The sequence below is a fragment of the Scyliorhinus torazame genome, chromosome 1 (genome assembly GCF_047496885.1).
Source record: "Scyliorhinus torazame isolate Kashiwa2021f chromosome 1, sScyTor2.1, whole genome shotgun sequence".
Classification (NCBI taxonomy): domain Eukaryota; kingdom Metazoa; phylum Chordata; class Chondrichthyes; order Carcharhiniformes; family Scyliorhinidae; genus Scyliorhinus; species Scyliorhinus torazame.
Window position 1 is genome coordinate 205,734,376 of NC_092707.1, and position 27,548 is coordinate 205,761,923.

Sequence of the window (27,548 nt, forward strand, 5' to 3'; positions counted from 1 at the left end):
CTCCCAGAGTCACATATACTCTACTCCCAGATTCACAGGTAGTCTACTCCCAGAGTCACAGATACTCTACTTCCAGAGTCACAGATACTCTACTCCCAGAGTCACATATACTCTACTCCCAGAGTCACAAGTACTCTACTCCCAGAGTCACCTATACTCTACTCCAGGAGTCACGGATACTCTACTCCCAGAGTCACCGATACTCTGCTCCCAGAGTCACAGATACCCTACTCCCTGAGACCCGGACACTCTACTCCCAGAGTCACAGATACTCTACTACTCGAGTCACAGGTACTCAACTCCCAGTGTCACAGATCCTCTTCTCCCAGAGTCACAGAATCTCTACTCCCAGAGTCGCAGATACTCTCCTCCCTGAGTCACAGATACTCTACTCCCAGAGTCACAGATACTCGACTCCCAGAGTCACAGATACTCTACTGCCAGAGTCACAGGTACGCTACTCCCAGAGTCACCTATACTCTACTCCCAGAGTCACAGATACTCTACTCCCAGATGCACAGATACTCTACTCCCAGAGTCACATATACTCTACTCCTAGAGTCACAGGTACTCTACTCCCAGAGACACCTATACTCTACTCCCAGAGTCACGGATACTCTACTCCCAGAGTCACAGATTCTCTTCTGCCAGAGTCACAGAAACTCTACTCCCAGAGTCGCAGATACTCTCCTCCCTGAGTCACAGATACTCTACTCCCAGTGTCACAGAGACTCTACTCCCAGAGTCACAGATACTCTACTCCCAGAGTCACATATACTCTACTCCTAGAGTCACAGGTACTCTACTCCCAGAGACACCTATACTCTACTCCCAGAGTCACGGATACTCTACTCCCAGAGTCACAGATTCTCTTCTGCCAGAGTCACAGAAACTCTACTCCCAGAGTCGCAGATACTCTCCTCCCTGAGTCACAGATACTCTACTCCCAGTGTCACAGAGACTCTTCTCCCAGAGTCGCAGATACTCTCCTCCCTGAGTCACAGATAATCTGCTCCCAGAGTCACAGATACTCTACTCCCAGAGTCACAGATACTCTACTCCCAGAATCACATATAGTCTACTCCCAGAGTCACAGGTACTCTACTCCCAGAGTCACCTATACTCTACCCCCAGAGTCACGGATACTCTACTCCCAGAGACACCGATACTCTGCTCCCAGAGTCACAGATACTCAACTCCCAGAGACCCGGACACTCTACTCCCAGAGTCACAGATACTCTACTCCTCGAGTCACAGGTACTCGACTCCCAGGGTCACAGATTCTCTTCTCCCAGAGTCACAGAAACTCTACTCCCAGAGTCGCAGATACTCTCCTTCCTGAGTTACAGAAACTCTACTCCCAGAGTCACTGGGACTCTACTCCCAGAGTCGCAGATACTATACTGCCAGAGTCGCAGATAATCTACTCCCAGAGTCACAGATACTCGACTCCCAGAGTCACAGATACTCTACCCCCAGAGTCACATATACTCTACTCCCAGAGTCACAGATCCTCTACTCACAGAGTCGCAGATAATCCACTCCCAGAGTCACAGATACTCTACTCCCAGAGTCCCAAATACTCGACTCCTAGAGTCACAGATACTCTACTCCCAGAGTCACATATACTCTACTCCCAGAGTCACAGATACTCTACTCCCAGAGTCGCGGATACTCTACTCCCAGAGTCACATATACTCTACGCCTAGTGTCACAGATACTCTACTCCCAGAGTCACAGATACTCTACTCCCAGAGTCACAGATAATCTACTCCCAGAGTCGCAGATACTCTAATCCCAGAGTCACAGATACTCGACTCCCAGAGTCACGGATCCTCTACTCCCAGAGTCGCAGTTACTCCACACCCAGAGTCACAGATACTTTACTCCCAGAATCGCAGATACTCTAATCCCAGAGTCACAGATACTCGACTCCCAGAGTCACGGATACTATACTCCCATTGTCGCGGACACTCTACTCCCAGAGTCACAGCTACTCTATTCCCAGATTCACAGGTACTCTACTACCAGAGTCACAGTTCCTCCACTCCCAGAGTCGCCGATACTCCACTCACTGAGTCACAGAGACTCTACTCCCAGAGTCGCAAATACTCTTCTCCCCGAGTCACAGATACTCGACTCCCAGAGTAACAGATACTCTACTCCCAGAGTCCCAAATACTCGACTCCCAGAGTCACAGATACTCTACTCCCAGAGTCACATATACTCTACTCCCAGAGTCACAGATACTCTACTCCCAGAGTCGCGGATACTCTACTCGCAGAGTCACATATACTCTACTCCCAGTGTCACAGATACTCTACTCCCAGAGTCACAGATACTCTACTCCCAGAGTCACAGATACTCGACTCCCAGAGTTACGGATACTCTATTCCCAGTGTCACAGATACTCAACCCCCAGAGTCATAGATACTCTACTCCCAGAGTCACAGATTCTCTACTCCCAGAGGCACAGATACTCTACTCCCAGAGACGCATATGCTCCACTCCCAGAGTCACAGATACCCGACTCCCAGAGTATCAGATACTCTACTCCCAGAGTCACAGATACTCGACTCCCAGAGTCACAGATACACTACTCCCAGAGTCACAGATACTCTACTCCCAGAGTCACAGATACTCGACCCCCAGAGTCATAGATGCTCTACTCCCAGAGGCACAGATACTCTACTCGGAGCTTCGCAGATATTCTACTCCCAGAGTCACAGATATTTGACTCCCAGAGTATCAGATAATCTACTCCCAGAGGCACAGATACTCTGCTCCAAGAGTCGCAGATACTCTACTCCCACAGACACAGATACTCTATTCCCATAGTCACAGATACTCTACTCCCAGAGTCACGGATACTCTACTCCCAGAGTCGCAGATATTCTACTCCCAGATTCACAGATGCTCTACTCCCAGAGTAACAGATACTCTACTCCCAGAGTCGCGGATATTCTACTCCCAGAGTCGCAGATACTATACTGCCAGAGTCGCAGATACTCTACTGCCAGAGTCGCAGATAATCTACTCCCAGAGTCGCAGATACTCTAATCCCAGAGTCACAGATACTCGACTCCCAGAGTCACGGATCCTCTACTCCCAGAGTCGCAGATACTCCACACCCAGAGTCACAGATACTTTACTCCCAGAATCACAGATACTCTAATCCCAGAGTCACAGATACTCGACTCCCAGAGTCACGGATACTATACTCCCAGAGTCGCGGGTACTCTATTCCCAGAGTCACAGATACTCTACTCCCATTGTCGCAGACACTCTACTCCCAGAGTCACAGATACTCTATTCCCAGAGTCACAGGTACTCTACTCCCAGAGTCACAGATCCTCCACTCCCAGAGTCGCCGATACTCCACTCGCTGAGTCACAGAGACTCTACTCCCAGAGTCGCAAATACTCTTCTCCCCGAGTCACAGATACTCGACTCCCAGAGTAACAGATACTCTACTCCCAGAGTCCCAAATACTCGACTCCCAGAGTCACAGATACTCTACTCCCAGAGTCACATATACTCTACTCCCAGAGTCACAGATACTCTACTCCCAGAGTCGCGGATACTCTACTCGCAGAGTCACATATACTCTACTCCCAGTGTCACAGATACTCTACTCGCAGAGTCACAGATACTCTACTCCCAGAGTCACAGATACTCGACTCCCAGAGTTACGGATACTCTATTCCCAGTGTCACAGATACTCTACTACCAGAGTCACAGATACTGGACTCCCAGAGTCACAGATACTCTACTCTCAGAGTCACAGGTACTCTCCTACCAGAATCACAGATACTCTACTCCCAGAGTCGCAGATACTCTACTCCCAGAGTCACAGATACTCTATTCCCAGAGTCACGGATACTCTACTCCCAGAGTCGCAGATACTCTACTCCATTAGTCGCAGGTACTCTACTACCTGAGTCACAGATACTCTGCTCCCAGAATCACAGAGACTCGACTCCCAGAGTCATAGATACTCTACTCCCAGCGTCACAGATACTCTGCTCCCAGAGTCGCAGATCCTCTACTCCCAGAGTCACAGATTCTCTACTCCCAGAGGCACAGATACTCTACTCCCAGAGTCGCATATACTCCACTCCCAGAGTCACAGATACTCGACTCCCAGAGTATCAGATACTCTACTCCCAGAGTCACAGATACTCGACTCCCAGAGTCACAGATACACTACTCCCAGAGTCACAGATACTCTACTCCCAGAGTCACAGATAATCTACTCCCAGAGTCGCAGATACTCTACTCCCAGAGTCACAGCTACTCTATTCCCAGAGTCACAGATACTCTACTCCCAGAGTCACAGATACTCGACTCCCAGAGTATCAGATACTCTACTCCCAGAGTCACAGATACTCGACTTCCAGAGTCACAGATACACTACTCCCAGAGTCACAGATACTCTACTCCCAGAGTCGCAGATACTCTACTCCCAGAGTCACAGATACTCTACTCCCAGAGTCACGGATACTCTACTCCCAGAGTCGCAGATACTCTACTCCATTAGTCGCAGGTACTCTACTACCTGAGTCACAGATACTCTGCTCCCAGAATCACAGAGACTCAACTCCCAGAGTCATAGATACTCTACTCCCAGCGTCACAGATACTCTGCTCCCAGAGTCGCAGATCCTCTACTCCCAGAGTCACAGATTCTCTACTCCCAGAGGCACAGATACTCTACTCCCAGAGTCGCATATACTCCACTCCCAGAGTCACAGATACTCGACTCCCAGAGTATCAGATACTCTACTCCCAGAGTCACAGATACTCGACTCCCAGAGTCACAGATACTCTACTCCCAGAGTCACAGATACTCTACTCCCAGAGTCACAGATACTCGGCCCCCAGAGTCATAGATGCTCTACTCTCAGAGGCACAGATACTCTCCTCGGAGTTTCGCAGATATTCTACTCCCAGAGTCACAGATACTCGACTCCCAGAGTATCAGATACTCTACTCCCAGAGGCACAGATACTCTGCTCCCAGAGTCGCAGATACTCTACTCCCACAGACACAGATACTCTATTCCCATAGTCACAGATACTCTACTCCCAGAGTCACGGATACTCTACTCCCAGAGTTGCGGATACTCTACTCCCAGATTCACAGATTCTCTATTCCCAGAGTAACAGATACTCTACTCCCAGAGTCGCGGATATTCTACTCCCAGAGTCGAAGATACTATACTGCCAGATTCGCAGATACTCTACTGCCAGAGTCGCAGATAATTTACTCCCAGAGTCGCAGATACTCTAATCCCAGAGTCACAGATACTCGACTCCCAGAGTCACGGATCCTCTACTCCCAGAGTCGCAGATACTCCACACCCAGAGTCACAGATACTCTACTCCCAGAATCGCAGATACTCTACTCCCAGAATCGCAGATACTCTAATCCCAGAGTCACAGATACTCGACTCCCAGAATCACGGATACTATACTCCCAGAGTCGCAGATACTCTATTCCCAGAGTCACAGATACTCTACTCCCATTGTCACGGACACTCTACTCCCAGAGTCGCAGATACTCTATTCCCAGAGTCACAGATACTCTTCTCCCATTGTCACGGACACTCTACTCCCAGAGTCACAGATACTCTACTCCCAGAGTCACAGATCCTCCACTCCCAGAGTCGCCGATACTCCACTCACTGAGTCACAGAGTCTCTACTCCCAGAGTCGCAAATACTCTTCTCCCCGAGTCACAAATACTCGACTCCCAGAGTAACAGATACTCTACTCCCAGAGTCCCAAATACTCGACTCCCAGAGTCACAGATACTCTACTCCCAGAGTCACATATACTCTACTCCCAGAGTCACAGATACTCTACCCCCAGAGTCGCGGATACTCTACTCGCAGAGTCACATATACTCTACTCCTAGTGTCACAGACACTCTACTCCCAATATCACAGATACTCTACTCCCTAAGTCACAGATACTCGACTCCCAGAGTTACGGATACTCAATTCCCAGTGTCACAGATAATCTACTCCCAGAGTCACAGATACTCGACTCCCAGAGTCACAGATACTCTACTCTCAGAGTCACAGGTACTCTCCTACCAGAATCACAGATACTCTACTCCCAGAGTCGCAGATGCTCTACTCCCAGAGTCACAGATACTCTACTCCCAGAGTCGCAGATACTCTACTCCATTAGTCGCAGGTACTCTACTACCTGAGTCACAGATACTCTGCTCCCAGAATCACAGATACTCGACTCCCAGAGTCATAGATACTCTACTCCCAGCGTCACAGATACTCTGCTCCCAGAGTCGCAGATCCTCTACTCCCAGAGTCACAGATACTCAACCCCCAGAGTCATAGATACTCTACTCACAGAGTCACAGATTCTCTACTCCCAGAGGCACAGATACTCTACTCCCAGAGTCGCATATACTCCACTCCCAGAGTCACAGATACTCGACTCCCAGAGTATCAGATACTCTACTCCCAGAGTCACAGATACTCGACTCCCAGAGTCACAGATACACTACTCCCAGAGTCACAGATACTCTACTCCCAGAGTCACAGATAATCTACTCCCAGAGTCGCAGATACTCTACTCCCAGAGTCACAGCTACTCTATTCCCAGAGTCACAGATACTCTACTCCCAGAGTCACAGATATTCGACTCCCAGAGTATCAGATACTCTACTCCCAGAGTCACAGATACTCGACTCCCAGAGTCACAGATACACTACTCCCAGAGTCACAGATACTCTACTCCCAGAGTCGCAGATACTCTACTCCCAGAGTCACGGATACTCTACTCCCAGAGTCAACGATACTCTGCTCCCAGAGTCACAGATACTCTACTCCCAGAGTCACATATACTCTACTCCCAGATTCACAGGTAGTCTACTCCCAGAGTCACAGATACTCTACTTCCAGAGTCACAGATACTCTACTCCCAGAGTCACATATACTCTACTCCCAGAGTCACAAGTACTCTACTCCCAGAGTCACCTATACTCTACTCCAGGAGTCACGGATACTCTACTCCCAGAGTCACCGATACTCTGCTCCCAGAGTCACAGATACCCTACTCCCTGAGACCCGGACACTCTACTCCCAGAGTCACAGATACTCTACTACTCGAGTCACAGGTACTCAACTCCCAGTGTCACAGATCCTCTTCTCCCAGAGTCACAGAATCTCTACTCCCAGAGTCGCAGATACTCTCCTCCCTGAGTCACAGATACTCTACTCCCAGAGTCACAGATACTCGACTCCCAGAGTCACAGATACTCTACTGCCAGAGTCACAGGTACGCTACTCCCAGAGTCACCTATACTCTACTCCCAGAGTCACAGATACTCTACTCCCAGAGTCACAGATACTCTATTCCCAGAGTCACATATACTCTACTCCTAGAGTCACAGGTACTCTACTCCCAGAGACACCTATACTCTACTCCCAGAGTCACGGATACTCTACTCCCAGAGTCACAGATTCTCTTCTGCCAGAGTCACAGAAACTCTACTCCCAGAGTCGCAGATACTCTCCTCCCTGAGTCACAGATACTCTACTCCCAGTGTCACAGAGACTCTACTCCCAGAGTCACAGATACTCTACTCCCAGAGTCACATATACTCTACTCCTAGAGTCACAGGTACTCTACTCCCAGAGACACCTATACTCTACTCCCAGAGTCACGGATACTCTACTCCCAGAGTCACAGATTCTCTTCTGCCAGAGTCACAGAAACTCTACTCCCAGAGTCGCAGATACTCTCCTCCCTGAGTCACAGATACTCTACTCCCAGTGTCACAGAGACTCTTCTCCCAGAGTCGCAGATACTCTCCTCCCTGAGTCACAGATAATCTGCTCCCAGAGTCACAGATACTCTACTCCCAGAGTCACAGATACTCTACTCCCAGAATCACATATAGTCTACTCCCAGAGTCACAGGTACTCTACTCCCAGAGTCACCTATACTCTACCCCCAGAGTCACGGATACTCTAATCCCAGAGACACCGATACTCTGCTCCCAGAGTCACAGATACTCAACTCCCAGAGACCCGGACACTCTACTCCCAGAGTCACAGATACTCTACTCCTCGAGTCACAGGTACTCGACTCCCAGGGTCACAGATTCTCTTCTCCCAGAGTCACAGAAACTCTACTCCCAGAGTCGCAGATACTCTCCTTCCTGAGTTACAGAAACTCTACTCCCAGAGTCACTGGGACTCTACTCCCAGAGTCGCAGATACTATACTGCCAGAGTCGCAGATAATCTACTCCCAGAGTCACAGATACTCGACTCCCAGAGTCACAGATACTCTACCCCCAGAGTCACATATACTCTACTCCCAGAGTCACAGATCCTCTACTCACAGAGTCGCAGATAATCTACTCCCAGAGTCACAGATACTCTACTCCCAGAGTCCCAAATACTCGACTCCCAGAGTCACAGATACTCTACTCCCAGAGTCACATATACTCTACTCCCAGAGTCACAGATACTCTACTCCCAGAGTCGCGGATACTCTACTCCCAGAGTCACATATACTCTACGCCCAGTGTCACAGATACTCTACTCCCAGAGTCACAGATACTCTACTCCCAGAGTCACAGATAATCTACTCCCAGAGTCGCAGATACTCTAATCCCAGAGTCACAGATACTCGACTCCCAGAGTCACGGATCCTCTACTCCCAGAGTCGCAGATACTCCACACCCAGAGTCACAGATACTTTACTCCCAGAATCGCAGATACTCTAATCCCAGAGTCACAGATACTCGACTCCCAGAGTCACGGATACTATACTCCCATTGTCGCGGACACTCTACTCCCAGAGTCACAGCTACTCTATTCCCAGAGTCACAGGTACTCTACTACCAGAGTCACAGTTCCTCCACTCCCAGAGTCGCCGATACTCCACTCACTGAGTCACAGAGACTCTACTCCCAGAGTCGCAAATACTCTTCTCCCCGAGTCACAGATACTCGACTCCCAGAGTAACAGATACTCTACTCCCAGAGTCCCAAATACTCGACTCCCAGAGTCACAGATACTCTACTCCCAGAGTCACATATACTCTACTCCCAGAGTCACAGATACTCTACTCCCAGAGTCGCGGATACTCTACTCGCAGAGTCACATATACTCTACTCCCAGTGTCACAGATACTCTACTCCCAGAGTCACAGATACTCTACTCCCAGAGTCACAGATACTCGACTCCCAGAGTTATGGATACTCTATTCCCAGTGTCACAGATACTCAACCCCCAGAGTCATAGATACTCTACTCCCAGAGTCACAGATTCTCTACTCCCAGAGGCACAGATACTCTACTCCCAGAGACGCATATACTCCACTCCCAGAGTCACAGATACCCAACTCCCAGAGTATCAGATACTCTACTCCCAGAGTCACAGATACTCGACTCCCAGAGTCACAGATACACTACTCCCAGAGTCACAGATACTCTACTCCCAGAGTCACAGATACTCGACCCCCAGAGTCATAGATGCTCTACTCCCAGAGGCACAGATACTCTACTCGGAGCTTCGCAGATATTCTACTCCCAGAGTCACAGATATTTGACTCCCAGAGTATCAGATACTCTACTCCCAGAGGCACAGATACTCTGCTCCAAGAGTCGCAGATACTCTACTCCCACAGACACAGATACTCTATTCCCATAGTCACAGATACTCTACTCCCAGAGTCACGGATACTCTACTCCCAGAGTCGCGGATACTCTACTCCCAGATTCACAGATGCTCTACTCCCAGAGTAACAGATACTCTACTACCAGAGTCACAGATACTGGACTCCCAGAGTCACAGATACTCTACTCTCAGAGTCACAGGTACTCTCCTACCAGAATAACAGATATTCTACTCCCAGAGTCGCAGATACTCTACTCCCAGAGTCACAGATACTCTATTCCCAGAGTCACGGATACTCTACTCCCAGAGTCGCAGATACTCTACTCCATTAGTCGCAGGTACTCTACTACCTGAGTCACAGATACTCTGCTCCCAGAATCACAGAGACTCGACTCCCAGAGTCATAGATACTCTACTCCCAGCGTCACAGATACTCTGCTCCCAGAGTCGCAGATCCTCTACTCCCAGAGTCACAGATTCTCTACTCCCAGAGGCACAGATACTCTACTCCCAGAGTCGCATATACTCCACTCCCAGAGTCACAGATACTCGACTCCCAGAGTATCAGATACTCTACTCCCAGAGTCACAGATACTCGACTCCCAGAGTCACAGATACTCTGCTCCCAGAGTCACAGATACTCTACTCCCAGAGACCCGGACACTCTACTCCCAGAGTCACAGATACTCTACTCCTCGAGTCACAGGTACTCTGCTGCCAGAGACGCAGATACTCTCCTCCCAGAGTCACAGATACTCTCCTCCCAGAGTCACAGATACTCGACTCCCAGGGTCACAGATTCTCTTCTCCCAGAGTCACAGAAACTCTACTCCCAGAGTCGCAGATACTCTACTCCCAGAGTCACAGATACTCTACTCCCAGAGTCACAGATACTCTACTCCCAGAGTCACAGATTCTCTCCTCCCTGAGCCACAGATACTCTACTCCCAGAGTCACAGATACTCTACTCCCAGAGTCACAGATACTCTATTACCAGAGTCACAGATACTCTGCTCGCAGAGTCACATATACTCTACACCCAGAGTCGCGGATACTCTACTCCCAGAGTCGCGGATACTCTCCTTCCAGATTCGCAGATACTCGACTCCCAGAGTCATAGATACTCTACTCCCAGAGTCACAGATTCTCTCCTCCCAGAGTCACTGATACTCTATTCCCAGAGTCACAGATACTCTGCTCGCAGAGACACATATACTCTACTCCCAGAGTCGCGGATACTCTACTCCCAGAGTCGCGGATACTCTCCTGCCAGATTTGCAGATACTCGACTCCCAGAGTCACAGATACTCTACTCCCAGAGTCACAGATACTCTACTCCCAGCGTCACAGATACTCTACTCCCAGCGTCACAGATACTCTACTCCCAGAGTCACAGATACTCTACTCCCAGCGTCACAGATACTCTACTCCCAGCGTCACAGATACACGTATTTCCTCTATCCTCACCTTCAGACTGCTTGCTAACTGATTCTAACTGCACACAGATGTTCACACTTGCCTAACAGTCTCTGCCAATCATTCAGCAGCTTATATCAAGCTTCTCTGTTGTTTGAAGAATTGTTCTTTAACGCTCTCAGCCTGTTCCTGGTTACGCAATTGATTTTTTAAACTGACATCAAATAAAATGACAGTTGAATTGCTCAGCTGTCTCAGGAGCTTGCTGCCCTGATCTGGACTGAAGTCAAATCTGTGATTAGATTCGGGAATGTGCCCGGCATTTTACTCAGTATGTTGGCGTTCTCCAGAAGGCATGCCAGAGTTATCGTGGAATTCTGTACAACATGATGGAGAAAGATTTCAACCACACCTGTCACAATCTCAGGATGACATTGTAAATACCAATTAATTTTTAGGTGTAATTATTGTTTCAGTGTAAGGAAAACGGCAGCCAAATTGTGCATTGTAAGCTCCCACAAACAATGTCAGAATGACCAGATAATTTATCATTCACTGATGCTGGTTGGGGAATAAATATTCACCAGGATGCAAAGGAAAAATCCACTGGTTTGAAAATATGCCTTCGGATCTGTTGAGCTCGGATCCGTTATATGACAGGCATGACTTCACTGTATCATCATATCTAAAGAACAAAACCTTCAAAAGGGAAGCACTCCCTCAGGACAGACCCTCTGACAGTGCAGCACTCTCTTAGCAATGATCCTCCAACAGTGCAGCACTCCCTGAGCAATGATCCTCCAACAGTGCAGCACTCCCTGAGCAATGATCCTCCAACAGTGCAGCACTCCCTCAGTACTGACCCTCCGAAGGGTAGCACTCCCTCAGTACTGACCTTCCAACAGTGCAGCACTCCCTCAGTACTGACCCTCCGACAGTGCAGCACTCCCTCAGTGCTGACCCTCCGAAGGGTAGCACTCCCTCAGTACTGACCTTCCAACAGTGCAGCACTCCCTCAGTACTGACCCTCCGACAGTGCAGCACTCCCTCAGTGCTGACCCTCCGAAGGGTAGCACTCCCTCAGTACTGACCTTCCAACAGTGCAGCACTCCCTCAGTACTGACCCTCCGACAGTGCAGCACTCCCTCAGTGCTGACCCTCCGAAGGGTAGCACTCCCTCAGTACTGACCTTCCAACAGTGCAGCACTCCCTCAGTACTGACCCTCCGACAGTGCAGCACTCCCTCAGTGCTGACCCTCCGAAGGGTAGCACTCCCTCAGTACTGACCTTCCAACAGTGCAGCACTCCCTCAGTACTGACGCTCCGACAGTGCAGCACTCCCTGAGGATTGACCCTCCAATAATGCAGCACTCCCTCAGTACTGACCCTCCGAAAGGGCAGCACCCCCTCACCACTGACCACCTGAAAGTGGACCACTGCCTCAGGACTGACCCTCCGACAGTGCAGCACACCCTCAGCACTGACTCTCCAACAGTGCAGTGCTCCCTCAGGACTGAACTTTTGACAGTGCTGTACTCTTATTGTACTGACCCTCCACAGTACCGCACCCTCGCAGTACTGACTCTCTGACAGTGCAATACTCCCTCAGTACTGACACTCTGACACGCAGCACTCCCTCAGAATTGGCTTTCTGGTAGTGCAGCACTTGCTCAGTACTGACCGTCTGAGACTACAGAACTCCCTCAATACTAATCCTCTGGCACTGCAGCACTCTCTCAGTACTGACCCTCCGATACTGCAGAGCTGTCTCAGTACTGACCCTCCCACCGTGCAGCGGTCCCTCAGCACTAACTTTCCGACAGTACAGCACACCCTCAGCACTGACATTCCGACAGTACAGCGCTCTCAGTACTGACCCTTTGAAACTGCAGCACTCCCTCAGTACTGACCCTCTGACAGTACAGCACACCCTCAGCACTGACCCTCAGACAGTGCAGTGCTCTCATTACTGACCCTTTGACACTGCAGCACTACCTTGGTGCAAACTCTGACACTGCAGCACTCTCTCAGTACCCACCCTCTGTCAGTGCAGCATTCCTTCAGTAATGATATGCTGACAGTACAGCACTCCCTCGGTACTGGCCCTCTGACAGTGCAGCAGTCACTTAGCCCTGACCCTCTGACAGTGCAGCATTCCTTCAGTACTGACTCTCCAACAGTGTAGGACTCCCTCAGCACTTACCTATCATGATATTCAGATGACTATCACAGCACATACATACACACATAATGATGGACAGATCAACGGACCAATCAACACACAAAACACGACAGCCAATCACGGACAAGAGCATACACAGTACAAAGCAGGGAACACGACACTTCCTGGGCACTCGAGCAGGAGAGGACTCAGGTCACAGACCTCAATGCCAGCCACACAGAGGTTCACCATGTGCTGAATACCAGAGCTTAATATGTTACAAATTCATTGAAATAAAACTGCATTGTACCATACGCAACCGTGTTGGTTCGTCTGTGTACCAGAGTACCCAACACTTCATTACCCTCCGCCAGTGCTGCACTCCATTTGCCCTGACCCTCTGACAATGCAGCACTCCCTCACCACTAACCCTCTAAAAGTGGACCACTGCCTCAGCACTGACCTTATATCAGTGCAGCACACTCTCAGCCCTGACTCTCCAACAGTGCAGTGCCCCCTCAGGACTGAACCTGTGACAGTGCAGCACTACTATAGTACTGACCCTCTTCAGTGCAGCACCCTCGCAGTACTGACTCTCTGATAGTGCAGGACTATTTCAGTACTGACCCTCCGAGACTGCAGAACTCTCTTCGTACTGACTCTCGCACCATTCAGCGGTCCTTCAGCACTGACCCCCCAACAGTACAGCACTCCCTCAGCACTGACCTTCCGACTGTGAAGCTATCTCAGCACTGACCCTGACAGTGCAGCGCTCTCAGTACTGACGCTTTGACACTACAGCACCCATCAATATGTCTCCCTGACTCTGCAGCACTACCTTGGTGCTAACTCTGACCCTGCAGCACTCCCTCAGTTCTGATCCTCTGACAGTGCAGCACTCTTGCAGTACTGAGCCTCTTACAGTGCAGCACACTCTCAGTAGTGACCCCCTGACAGTGCAGCACTCTCGCAGTAATGACCCTCTGACAGTGCAGTACCCTTGCAGTACTGACCCTCTGACAGTATGGCACACTCTCAGCACTTATCCTCGAACAGTGCAGCACTCCCGCAGCACTGACCGCCTGACAGTACAGCACTTCCTCAGTACTGATCCACTGTCAGTGCAGCACTCCCTCAGTACTGACCATCTGACAGTACAGCATTCCCTCAGTACTGACTGTCTGACAGTACAGCACTCCCTCAGTACTGATCCTCTGACAGTGCAGCACTTCCTCAGTCCTGACCCTCTGACAGGGCAGCATTCCCTCAGTACTGACCGTCTGACAGGGCAGCACTCCCTCAGTACTGATCCTCTGACAGGGCAGCATTCCCTCAATACCATCCATCTGACAGTACAGCACTCCCTCAGTACTGATTCTCTGACAGTGCAGCACTCCCTCAGTACAGCTCCTCTGACTGCAGAGTGATAATTTAAGTATTTCAGATATGGTATTGTCGGTATTTGGTGCAGTAAGAGTTAAAAGTCTAAGCTCGTATGTGACTGCTGCAGTCACATTTTTAAATTAAATCCTAATTTGAAAGACAACCAAGTTTTAGAGCCAGAGGTGCAATTAAAGCTGGAAACAAGGTGAAGCATCTTCGGAAGAAATACAGCAGAATTTCTGCATGGTTCTGACAGGATTCAGGGGCGGAATTCTCCGGTATTGGTGCGATGTCCGCCGACAGGCGCCCAAAACGGCGCAAAACGGCTCCGCATCTTGGGGGGCCGAGCCCCAACCTTAAGGGGCTTGGTCCGCGCTGGACTAACTTCCGCCCCTCCACTGCGCATGCGCGGGAATGCCGTGAGCGGCCACTAACGCTCCCGCGCATGCGCCGCCCAGAGATGTCATTTCCGCTCCAGCTGGCGGGGCACCAAAGGCCTTTTCCGCCAGCTGGCGCGGAAATGACATCTCTGGGCGGTGCATGCGCGGGAGCGCTAGCGGCCGCTCACGGCATACCCGCGCATGCGCAGTGGAGGGGCGGAAATTCTGAATCTCTCCCGCCTCCGCCATGGTGGAGACTGTGGCGAAGGCGGAAGGAAAAGAGTTCCCCCACAGCACAGGCCCGCCCGCGGATCGGTGGGCCCTGATCACGGGCCAGGCCACCGTGGGGGCACCCCCCGGGGCCAGATTGCCCCGCCCCAGGACTCCAGAGCCTGCCCGCGCCGCCTTGTCCCACCGGTAAGGTAGGTGGTTTAATCTACGCCGGTGGGACAGACATTTTAGCAGCGGGACTTCGGCCCATCGGGGCCGGAGAATCGCCGGGGGGGGCCCGCCAACTGGTGCGCCGCGATTCCCGCCCCCGCCGAATATCCGGTGCCGGAGATTTCGGCAACCGGCGGGGGCGGGATTCACGCCAGCCCCCAGCGATTCTCCGACCCGGCGGGGGGTCGGAGAATCTCGCCCCTGATCTTTTCTTTAAAGCAGTGTCGTAGTATCTCATTGTCTCAAAGTAGAGTACCCAGACATCTCTGTAAAGCAGGTATTCCTGTGGGCTAACTGCATTTAACAGTGGATTGAGAGCTGAGAAGGTTTTTGATTGGTTTTTTTTGAGTGGGAATAAATATAACAGTTAAGGGTAGTCACTTTTTTGATTAACATTGTTTAAGGGGTAATTGAAAGCTATTTTTGGATCTGATGTTAAAGATATTTTAATACGGTGTTAGTAATAATGTTTGTCTTAATCTACCACATCCCTAATTCTTCATGAAATCATTCCTGGAGCGAGGTATTCTCTCCTCACAGTCCTACAAAATTAGAATAAAATATTGGGATTTCTGTCCAGTATCCTACACACTGTTGGGGTCTAGTCTGGCATGAGAATAGTAGGGCCCCCTCACAATTAATGTTTCGAGTTGAATGTGACTTTTCTTCAGAATGCAGAGGCAAAAAAAAGCCATATTTGAATCAAAACATTAATAATAATAGCTTCTTGTCACAAGTAGGCTTCAATGAAGTTACTGTGAAAAGCGCTTAGTCGCCACATTCCAGGCTCCTGTCAGTCAATGAAAAGTCCTTAAGTGAACCAAAGCTTGCTTCAACCTTCTCCAGCCACTGAGGAGCATGTGTGCAGGAGCTGGTGAGACAGCAGTTCAGGCAGGCATTCAGGGCTCCCACCAGGTGATACCCAGCGATCGTTTGTTGTATGAGGCAGCAAAGCGTTCATTCTTTCCGAACTCTTGCATTCGTGGCTGATTACCCAGTGATGTCAGGTGGCATGAATTTCGATGTTGGCCTTTGGGCAGATGTGGTTTATTGGCAGGCGGAAGAACTGGGAGCGATGTTGGAATGGATTGTTAGTGTTAGAGAGTCTAATGTTCAAAGATATACAGGTTAGGTGGACTGGCTATGCTAAAGTGCCCCTAGGTGGGGTTACAGGATAGGGTGGGGGATCGGGCCTAGGTAGGGTTGGGGATCGGGCCTAGGTAGGCTGCGCTTTCAGTGGGTCAATGCAAACTTGATGGGTTGAATGGCCTCCTTCTGCATTGTAGGAATTGTGAGATTCTATTAGAGCAGGGATTGTTCAGCTGAGCTACTCTTCAATGGGCTGTTGCTAAAGATCTCTGGCTGTGGGCTTCTTCCTCACTGTTCTTCAAGTCATAATTGTCCTCTCCCTCATCCTGCTGGAGGCTGACAGCCAATGGTGGCTCCACGTGTTGTCCCGTGTGTTGCACAACATCCTTCAGACCATTGTTGTCGGGATCACTGTCTTTGGCCTATTCAACAGGGAGCCACCAGACCTGTCCAGGCTCACTCCAATGACCTGTTCGGAGAGGCATAATCACGTTGGGACGAATGGCCTTCTTCTGTCCTGTAAAGATTCCGTGAGCGCTCTGGCTGAGCCATGGATCTGATTGTTGTGCTGTTTAATCACCGAGCATGGATTCCTAAAAAGGAAGCATGGGATAAATGTGCAGGGTTTGTTCTTGTCTCTGAACATCCAGCCTCTCACTCGCTCTCAAGGAGCAGAGAGTGAGGGAAATGGTGAGTCCCTCAATATTAAGGCATCACAATGGCTTGCAGGGTCACGGGACATGAACTGCGTGATGTGCTGCCAGTCATTGCACAGGCATTGCACATTTATGAAGTGGAAGGTCTTGCAGTTCATGCAGGCAGTCAAAAGAGGGAACCAGGAAATAGCAGAAAATATCTCTCATCCCCAGGAGTGAGATCAGTGGACAGAGAGATATAAACAGCAGGAAAATTAGAAATATTCCCAAGATCAGATGTGCCAGGTTGTGGAATATAACAAAAGTGGTGGTGAAGGAATGCAATTTATACACCCCGATATCCATAGACTAACTAATAATGCCGGAAGCAATAAGCAAAGTTACTCCAAAGGGTAACGAGGGATGGGAAATAAATGCTGGGCTTAGCCAGCATCCCATCAACGAATACACATACATAAAAAAAACAGAGGAACCACAGGAGATTAAAGTTTAGTCTTTTGCATTTCATCTCTCCCTTTCAAGTATCTCGATGTGAAGTAAACCTTTTCAGGTTGACATTCCATTTTCTCCTGGGGCCAGAAAAATATCAGAAAATATCGAGGAAAATATACTCACCTGGGTCCAGTGCCAATTGCAGTCATTTGGAAACAGACTAATTCAGGTAAATTGGAAAAAGTGACTTCAGGGTCCAGCAGCAACAGGATGGCCACTTCCCAGAAAAGCCAGTTCAGATGCACACCAGGCATATTCCTTCAAAGGGAAACGTAAGAGAATCCAATGCACCCTGGATGGCAAAAGAAATAATTGTTGAAATTGGACCTACGACAAATTTCATGAACAAGATTCAATCAGGAAGAATATGATAATTACGGAAGAGTTCATATGAGAGACAAACAGGAGTCATGCGAAAAGATTAGTGGGCCAAATTAAACTGAACTTGAAGATATGTGAGACATTTTTAGGCCCAGATTTTGCAGATGTGAGTACGATGATGTGACCAATGCTTGCTGTTATTTCATGGAGAGGCCCAGAAACCATTGGAGTGTGTAACTGATGCACAATCAATGACTCCTGAGACAAGGTGAGTCATAACTAATCGGCTTTAATCAGCTAGAACTGTACCCAGCAGCTTGGATACAGAAAGTGAAGGCTGCTGGGACGGCATTGGTTCTTATACCCCGCCTCTCAGGACGGAGCTATGTACATCAGCCAATGGTAGACTCCTGGGTCTAGCCAATGGGCATCCACCTCTCAGGTACTGCAATACCTGGTATTACCACATTCAGCCCCTGTTAAAAAAGAAACCAGCGGTGTGATGGCCAGCGTTACTGTCGCCTTTTGCATGGTAGGACCAGGTATGGAGGTACCGTGATGTCGAGGGTAACAGAGAAAGTTTTTTTGTTTTATGGTGCAGCAATCAGACGATCGGGTGGCCTGGTCGTCCTTCTGGAGGGTCTGGGCTTCGGCGATGATCCTGGTGGGGACCCCGGCGGTTGTGGCTCCGGGAACGTGGTGTCTTCCTCCCTGGCAGCCTTGTCACCCCTAGGCGGCGCTGTTGGGGTGAAAAGTGGGTAGGGGGGAGGGGCGCCTGTAGGGGGCGTAGGTGCCTGTTTGGCGCTGGGTAGGGGCGGCGGCAGTACTGACCCTCCGGTCAGGTGCTGCGGGGAGGGTGGGGGTGGGGGCAATGGTGTGGGGGCGCGTGGGGCTCCGGCGGGCGCCAGGTCCCGAAGGGAGACCGTGTCTTGGCGGCCGTCGGGGAACACTACGTAGGCGTACTGGGGGTTGGCATGCAGCAGGTGGACCCTCTCGACCAACGGGTCCGACTTGTGCGCCCTCACATGTTTCCGCATCAGGTCGGGTCCGGGTGTCGCTAGCCAGGTTGGGAGCGAGATCCCGGAGGAGGATTTCCTGGGGAAAACAAGGAGACGTTCGTGAGGTGTCTGGTTTGTGGCAGTACAGAGCAGCGACCGAATGGAGTGAAGGGCCACTGGGAGGACTTCTTGCCAGCGGGAGACTGGGAGATTTCTGGACCGAAGGGCCAGCAGGACGGTCTTCCAGACCGTTCCGTTCTCCCTTTCTACCTGCCCGTTCCCCCGGGGGTTGTAACTGGTCGTCCCGCTGGAGGTGATGCCTTTGCTAAGCAGGAATTGACGCAGTTCGTCGCTCATAAAGGAGGACCCCCTATCACTGTGGATGTGTGCGGGGAAACCGAACAGTGCAAAGATACCCTGGAGGGCCTTGATGACAGTGGTGGCGGTCATGTCTGGGCAGGGGATGGCGAATGGGAACCGGGAGTACTCGTCAATCACGTTCGGGAAGTACGTGTTGCGGTCGGTGGTGGGGAGGGGGCCCTTGAAATCCATGCTGAGGCGTTCAAAGGAACGGGAAGCCTTTATCAGATGCGCTCTCTCTGGCCGGTAGAAGTGCGGTTTGCACTCCGCGCAGATTCTGCAGTCCCTGGTGACTTTCCTGACCTCCTCGATGGAGTAGGGCAGGTTGCGGGTCTTAATGAAATGAAAGAAACGAGTGACCCCCGGGTGGCAGAGTGCCTCGTGGAGGGCTCGCAGGCGGTCCACTTGTGCGGTGGCACAAGTGCCGCGGGACAGGGCATCAGGAGGCTCGTTCAGCTTCCCCGGACAGTACAAGATCTCGTAATTGTAGGTGGAGAGTTCTATCCTCCACCGCAAGATCTTGTCGTTCTTAATCTTGCCCCGCTGCGCATTATCGAACATGAAGGCCACCGACCATTGGTCTGTGAGGAGAGTGAAACTCCTGCCGGCCAGGTAATGTCTCCAATGTCGCACAGCTTCTACTATGGCCTGGGCCTCCTTTTCGACCGAGGAGTGGCGAATTTTGGAAGCATGGAGAGTGCGGGAGAAGAAAGCCACGGGCCTGCCCGCTTGGTTGAGGGTGGCCGCCAGAGCTACGTCGGACACGTCACTCTCGACCTGGAAGGGGAGGGACTCGTCGATGGCGCGCATCGTGGCTTTTGCAATGTCTGCTTTGATGCGGCTGAAGGCCTGGCGGGCCTCCGTCGACAGGGGGAAGGTTGTGGACTCGATCAGGGGTCGAGCCTTGTCTGTGTAATTAGGGACCCATTGTGCATAATAGCTAAAGAAGCCGAGGCAGCGCTTTAGGGCCTTGGGGCAGTGAGGGAGGGGGAACTCCATGAGGGGGCGCATGCGTTGAGGGTCGGGGCTTATGACTCCATTTCGCACTACGTAGCCTAGGATGGCTGGACGGTCGGGGCTAAACACACATTTATCCTTATTGTAGGTCAGATTAAGGATATTCACGGTCTGGAGAAATTTTCGGAGGTTGGTGTCATGGTTCTGCTGGTCATGGCCGCAGATGGTGATGTTATCAAGATACGGGAACGTTGCGCGTAAGCAGTACCAATCAACCATTCGGTCCATCTCACGTTGGAAGACCGAGACCCTGTTCGTGACACCGAACGGAACCCTTAAAAAGTGGTAGAGCCGCCCATCTGTTTCGAAGGCAGTGTACTGGCAGTCACTATTACGGAGGGATAGCTGGTGGTAGGCAGACTTGAGATCCACCGTGGAGAAAACCTTGTACTGCGCAATCCTGTTCACCAGGTCGGCTATACGGGGGAGAGGGTACGCGTCCAGTTGCGTAAACCTGTTGATCGTCTGGCTATAGTCGATGACCATCCTATATTTCTTCCCGGTCTTTACCACCACTATTTGAGCCCTCCAGAGGCTGTTGCTAGCTTCGATGACCCCTTCCTTCAGCAGCCTTTGGACCTCGGACCTGATGAAGGTCCGGTCCTGGGCACTGTCTGCTCCTGGTGGCAACGGGTTTGCAATCCGGGGTGAGTTTCGCAAACAGGGAAGGCGGGTCGACCTTAAGGGTCACGAGGCCGCAGACAGTAAGGGGGGGTATAGGACTACCAAATTTAAAGGTCAGGCTTTGTAGGTGGCACTGGAAATCCAGCCCAAGAAGGGTGGCTGCGCAGAGGTGCGGCAGAATGTACAGGCGGAAATTGCGGAATTCCCTGCCTTGGACAGTGAGGTTCACTAGGCAGAACCCCTTTATCTCCACCGCGTGTGACCCGGAGGCCAGGGAGATCCGTTGGTTTACGGGATGGGTGACAAGAGAACAGCGCCTTACCGTGTCGGGGTGGACAAAGCTTTCCGTGCTCCCGGAGTCGATCAGGCACGACGTCATGTGCCCGTTGATGGCGATCGTTGTGGTGGCTTTCGCTAGCGTCCGGGGCCGACTCTGGTCCAGGGTAATGGAGGCCAGCTGCAGCAAGGGGGAGTTCTTGTCGGGCAGCGTGGAGTCGGCTGTGCTGGGGGCTTGAGGCCCCATCCAAGATGGCGTCAGCCACGGGTCGCACATGGAGTCCGGGGATGCAGAAGATGGCGTCGGCGAGGGACAAAATGGCGGCGCCCACCCATCCAGCGTGGTAGTCGGGGGGCAAAAGGGCCGCGGCCGTGGGTCGCACGTTGCCTGGGGATAGAAGGGCGGCGGTGGGCCTTGGACGGCCGGGACCTGAAACAAAAGCTGCTGATAGTCGCTGGCGACCGCTGCCATGGCGCGGCCCTGGCAGACCGCAACATAGTGGCCTTTCTTGCCACACCCTTTGCAGGTGGCGGTGCGGGCCGGGCAGCGCGCGCGGGGATGATTCGCTTAGCCGCAGAATAAGCAGCGTTGGCCGGCCGTGAAAACGGGCCGTCTTGCCGCGCAGGCCTGTGGGGTTAGCGGGAAAGTCTGGGGGGCTGCCGCGACGGGGTGCCACGCAGCCCAGAGAGGCGCCGTGCGTCCGGGAGCAAATGCCAGTGCGTTTTTGTACGCAACGTCCATGGACCCTGCCAGGGCCCGTGCCTCAGTGAGGCCCAGTGTGTCCATTTCAAGGAGCCTTCTGCGGATGTCGGGGGAAGTCATACCTGCCACAAAAGCGTCCCGAATTAAATGTTCCGTGTGCTCGTTCCCCGTAACTGCTGGGCAGCCACAGTTTCGGCCCAGCACTAGCAGAGCCCGATAGAAGTCTTCCAGTGTTTCCTTCTAGTTGCCAGCAAGTGAGGGGCGTAGACCTGGTTCAGAGGACGGATGTAATGTCCTTCTAGCAGCTCGATAGCTGTAGCATAATTCTCCGCCTCCTCGATCAGAGGGTAGATTGCAGGGCTGACTCGGGAGCGTAGAAGGTGCATTTTCTGCCTTTCCGTGGGGGTGGCGGCGGCCGTGTCGACGAAGCTCTTAAAACACGCCAGCCAGTGCTTGAAGATAGCAGCGGAGTTGTCTGCGTGGGGACTGAGCTGAAGGGACTCCGGCTTGATGCGGAGATCCATCCTTTCAGAAGTAATAGCTGATTAAATTGATGCACAATCAATTACTCTCGAGACAAGGTGAGTCATAACTAATAGGCTTTAATCAGCTAGAACTGTACCCAGCAGCTTCGATACAGAAAGTGAAGGCTGCTGGGATGGCATTGGTTCTTATACCCCGCCTCTCAGGGCGGAGCTATGTACGTTAGCCAATGGTAGACTCCTAGGTCTAGCCAATGGGCATCCACCTCTCAGGTACTGCAATACTTGGTATTACCACAGTAACACTGTGACGTGTCAATCCTGAAACTGCGGAAGGATAACATACCCGCGGCCTCGCACCTTCAATTCAATCACTGCACTGCAGATATAAATGGGAGACATTGAAGAAGCAAGAATTCGACTAATTGCGCACCGCCTACGTTTCATGCACACAGAAAATGTTAGGGTTGATTTTTCAAGGTGTAAAGGAGCCTTTTGTCATTTTGCTGATACTTAATGAGAAGACCAGTAACTGGAAGGGATCTTTTAAATGTTCAAAGAGTTTAATAGAAATGATTTTTTTGGAGCATTAATCTGACTTTTTATAAGTTTAATTCAGATTTATCTGACTTTTTCAATGGTTTAATGTAAATGTTTTTTTCAGACAGATCGTCTTGTTAATCAAATAACATGAAAATTTATCAAAGATCTGGGGTGGGACTCTCCAATAATGGGGCTATGTCCCCATGCCCGTGAAAAAACGCGGACGAATCACTCCGGACTTTCCTGAAGAAAGTCCGAGCGATTCGCTTACCTGGAGGGGGCTAGCAGGGCTCCGGAGTGCTCCTCGCAGCACCGGCTGCCGGTACAGGGCCCTGCACTTCCGGTCGGGGTTCACGCATGTGCACGGCATGGCGGACCCACACAGCAGGTTGGCCCCGACAATATAGGCCCGCCTCCAGATCGCACACGCCCGCGGATCGGTGGCCCCCGACCAGTAGCCTGGCCATCCTGGAGGACCCCCAGTGAAGGATCCCCCCGCCCCGCCAGGACGGCCGCGGACTGAGTCCTCAGCCGCGTTCCTGACTGGTGGGACCATGAGAGAACCACACGGTCTGGAACTCGGCCAGCTGCACTCGGTGAATCGTCGCAGGGGCCTCTTTCAATGGCCCCCGACTGGCGCCGCGTCGACCGCGCGCGTGCGATTCTCTGGTGACCGCCGTCGGTCCCGATCTCGGGTTATCCCGCCCCTGATAAATCTGATGAAAAAATGAAATTTATATCACTTTATAACAACATTTTTAAATATTTCAATATAAGTCACAATGTAAAATAATTGATCAGGCTTCCTCAAATTATGTACAAAAATGAATCTGATCAAACTTACCACAGCTTTAAAAAATGTTTATATTTTAGCTTTGTAAAATTATTCAAGATAAATCAGCTGTGTTGTATTTGTTCCAATTGGTTGGATTTTGCAGGGGCTGGCAGGTGAGCAGTGAGAAGTTGGGAGGGGAGGGGGGAGGGGGGGGGTGGGTGCTGTGGAGGCGTTGGGGCAGACTGCTGCCTGACCCCTGGCCCAACCAGAAGGAAAGTCGGCCCACAGCCAGGTAGGTGAGAGGGGGCTGGAAAGATGGCCATTCCGCAGTCATAATACACTGGAGAGGGCCTAAGCTCTCTGAGAGTGGGACTTAAGCCCACGGGGGCGCTGGTTTAGCACAGGGCTAAATCGCTGGATTTGAAAGCAGACCAAGGCAGGCCAGCAGCACGGTTCAATTCCCGTACCAGCCTCCCCGAACAGGTGCCGGAATGTGGCGACTAGGGGCTTTTCACAGTAACTTCATTGAAGCCTACTTGTGACAATCAGCGATTTTCATTTCATTTCATTAAGCCCCTCAGTGGAAGAAGGGCCTGCTCTCGGGAGCTGCCAGCCAGTTTGATTGGCTGGCAGCTTTAGCAGTCCCAGCAGTATCAGTATTCAGTAGTGAGGGTAGCTGGAAGCTGCCAGAAGGAGCAGGAAGCAGAACAAAGTCTGCCACAGGAAGGTGAGTCCCGAGTGTTCACAAAAGGGAGGGCTCTGAGAGCCGAGGGAAGGTGCAAAAGGGGATGGAGGGCCAGTTTCTCGAGGACAGGTAGCAAGGAAGGAAGAGGACATGACATCTTGGGAACTACACCCCCCCGCACCCCCCCCCCCCCCCCCATGCAGACAGGGCCTGAGGTGCCCCTTTTCCTCTCCCTTATTTTAAAAACTAAGCCACAAATAATGTCTGACCCATTCTTGTCGGTCTGCCTGTGCCAAACATATTATAATAATAATCTTTATCATTGCCACAAGTATGCTTACATTAACACTGCAGTGAAGTTACTGTGAAAAGCCCCCAGTCACTACATTCCGGCACCTGTTTGAGTACACGTGGTCCTGGCACCATATTTAAATCACCTAACAGCGCGGCCTGGATTCTCCCACCCCGCGCTGGATCGGAGAATCCTTGGGGCCCCGACGCCAGCTTCCCCACTCTCCCGCGCCGTTTTTTGGGCGCCGGCGGGATCACCGCCATGCAGGTCGGGGGCCATTGACAGCGCCCCCCTCCCCTCGCCGATTCTCCGGGCCCCGAGTGGCCGACGAGTTTGGCTGAGTCCCGCCGGCATGGATTACTCACCTCCCACATGGCGGGACCTGGAAGGTGAGTGTGCGGGGGATGTCCTGGAGGGGGGCGGGGGATCTGGCCCCGGGGGGGGCCCCCCACGGTGGCCTGGCCCGCGATCGGGGCCAACCGATCGACGGGCGGGTTGGTTCCGTCGGGACCTACTTTACTCCGCGCCGGGCCCCTTCAGGGCTCTGCCATATTGCCCGGGCTGGCGCGTAGAAGGGAACCCTCGCACATGCGCCGAATCACGCTGGCCGTTCCGGTCATGCAGAAAAATCGCCAGCTGTTCTGCGCAAGCGGGAACTTGCTCGGGCTGTTCCGTGCCGGCTGGAGCTGCGGGGACGACCCCGGCGGCAACCTAGCCCCTAGAAAGGTGAAAATTCCTCACTTTTGGGGGCCATTGACGCCGGAACCACTGGCGCCGGTTTTCACGCCGGCATGGGGACATAGCTCCATTATTAGAGAATCCCGCCCCACATCTTTTGAGACTTGTGGGAGGAAACCGGAGCACCCAGAGGAAACCCACGCAGGCACAGGGAGAACATGCAGACTCCGCACAGACAGTGACCCAAGCCGGGAATCGAACCTGGGACCCTGGCGCTGTGAAGCAATAGTGATAACCACTGTGTTACTGTGCTGCCCACATGGTTTGGCAGTGAATCAATTTGGCCAATAGGCTTGCTATCCAACCACACTGACCTTTAATATTGATTTAAATATGCCCACCTAGTACAGAATAGAATACCAGCAGTGCAGAAGGAGGCTATTCGGCCTATCTATTGTGCATCAACCCTCTGAAAAATCACCCTATCTAGGTCCAGTCCCCTGTCCTATCGCATAACACCATAACCCCACTTAACCAGGGCTAAATCGCTGGCTTTGAAAGAAGACCAGGCAGGCCAGCAGCATGGTTCGATTCCCGTACCAGCCTCCCCAAACAGGTGCCGGAATGTGGCGACTAGGGGCTTTTCACAGTAACTTCATTTTTGAAGCCTACTTGTGACAATAAGTGATTTTCATTTTCAACCTGTACATCGTTGGACACTAAGGGGCAATTTATTACGGACATCATCTGGGGTTTGGTGAGAAGACGGTGGACTCGCCACCCAACATATTCTACATGCCCTGCCATGCCAACACATCCAGTGGGGGGCTGCACAATCCAGCCAAATGACTTTATATATGAGCAGCCTATCTTACGTGGGTTACGTGGTGCAGCGACTGGAAACCTCACCCACAGTTATCTGCTGTTTTTCCCCATGTTACTCTGAACGGCTGGGCCTTACTGAGGCTGATACAGCGACGGAACATTTCCCTCCTCCCAACCCAAACTCTTACTGTGGTTGGCAGTTTGACTGGAGGTCAGATGTAAATATAATGGGCCTGAAGTGTAAGAGGTTAGCTGAGGATAAAGTTGAGCCTCTTAAGGACCCAAAGCTCCGGGGAGTCACAGTAGATAGCACTGCTGCCTCACAGCGCCAGTGACCTGGGTTCGATTCCGACCTTGGGTCACTGGCTGTGTGGGGTTTGCACATTCTCCCCGTGTCTGCATGGGTTTCCTTCGGGTTGTCCGATTTCCTCCCACAGACCAAAGGTGGGCAGGTTGAGTGGATTGGCCATGATAAATTGCCCCTCAGGGTCCAAAATGTAGGTGTTTTTTTAGGGTTATGGGGATAGGGCTGGGGATTGGACCCAGGTGCTCTTTTGGAGGGTTGGTGCAGGCTTGATGGGCTGAATGGCTTCTTTCTGCACTGTAGGGATTCTAAACGGGAATCTTCACTTTGAAGCCGCCAATATAACAAAACTATTAAATGGGCACCTGTCTTCACAAACAAAGTAATTATAGGAAAAGAGGAGAGGGAATGTGAGTAGGATGGTAATAGAGCAGACATTCTGAAAAAGTGGTCTCGCAGTGAGTGCCTGGGAATTGGTGGGGAACAGGAGGTCCTTGATGGTCCTTTGGGGAAGGAAATGTTCCATCCTTACCCAGTCTAGCCCATACACGACTCAGACTACACATCAATGTGGTTGACTCTTAAATGCCTTCAGTTCAAGGGCAATTAGGGATGGGCAATAACTATTGGCTCAGCCAGTGGCACCCACGTCCCATGAACGAATAAATAAAATAAGGGGCCATGAGCAGGGAAGGCAGCACCCATGGCTCCAATAACCTCCATGTCTTTCCCTCCATCTTGTGCCCACAAATGTTTTTTTAAACTTACCTTCCTGATTGCCAGGGTTTCTTACATATACCAGCAACCCTACCGCTCCCCATGGCACAGCAGGGGTTTCAGAGCTGCCGACTCTGACTGGGCAGGAGCCCGCGCTATACTTGTTTGGAAGGCAGACCGACAGATGGCCTATTAGGAGGCTGCGTGTGGTAAAATTGCTGAGGGACTACCATTGCTGGACACTGGTGACATGCCAGTGGAAAGTGTGGCC